Raw genomic sequence first — 317 nt, 5'->3', positions numbered from 1 at the left:
AAAAACGGGAAAAAAAAACCCATTTTGGGGAGTTCCGGGAGTTGGAGTTGGTGGTTTTGGGGGGATTCTGGGGGGGGGTTTGGGGGGAATCGCGAATTTTTAGGAGATTTGGGAGGAAATCCCGAATTTTGGGTCGGTTTTGGGAGGAAATCGCGAATTTTTAGGGGATTTGGGGTCGTTTTTAGGAGGAAATCCCGAATTTTGGGGGGATTCTGGGGCGGTTTGGGAGGAAATCCCGAATTTTGGGGGGGTTTTGGGAGGAAATCCCGAATTTTGGGTCGGGTTTGGGAGGAAATCCCGAAATTTGGGGGGATTCT

The sequence above is a fragment of the Corvus hawaiiensis genome, unplaced genomic scaffold, assembly GCF_020740725.1.
Source record: "Corvus hawaiiensis isolate bCorHaw1 unplaced genomic scaffold, bCorHaw1.pri.cur scaffold_307_ctg1, whole genome shotgun sequence".
Taxonomy (NCBI): domain Eukaryota; kingdom Metazoa; phylum Chordata; class Aves; order Passeriformes; family Corvidae; genus Corvus; species Corvus hawaiiensis.
Note: the sequence above shows the minus strand (reverse complement) of the source record.